We start from the raw sequence: 486 nt of genomic DNA, 5'->3' as shown, positions 1-486 counted from the left end.
ACAATTTAAAAACTGTAGATTCCGGAAGATGAGAATTCAATCGTCAAAAGATCACTGCTTTCTGATTGATAAAACTTTAGTACAAATACGAAAGATTAGACAATTTAGCACTGCACTCAGCCAAAGTTGCTGTCACTGTGTAAGATACTGAATAAAAATGTTTTTGAACTAAGAGAAACAATGAGACCGAGATTAACTGACAGATACATATATAAACAGATAACTAGAATGTGTTTTGGCATTCTTATGTGCATGGACACTTGTATTACAAGCACAGATCACACATACATACAAGAATAAGCAAAAGAGTAAGAAATGATCACATCGTAAACCAAAAATAAACCAATAAACTACAAAAATTGTTCATCCTTTCTTTGTTATCCGATGAAACGATTTCTCACGTAAAATCCTCGCCCAGAGAAAGTAAAATCATAAAAAACTATGACAGTATTCATCAAAACAAAATTATATTTAATTTTAAGTATA

The sequence above is a fragment of the Penaeus monodon genome, chromosome 28 (genome assembly GCF_015228065.2).
Source record: "Penaeus monodon isolate SGIC_2016 chromosome 28, NSTDA_Pmon_1, whole genome shotgun sequence".
Lineage (NCBI taxonomy): Eukaryota > Metazoa > Arthropoda > Malacostraca > Decapoda > Penaeidae > Penaeus > Penaeus monodon.
Note: the sequence above shows the minus strand (reverse complement) of the source record.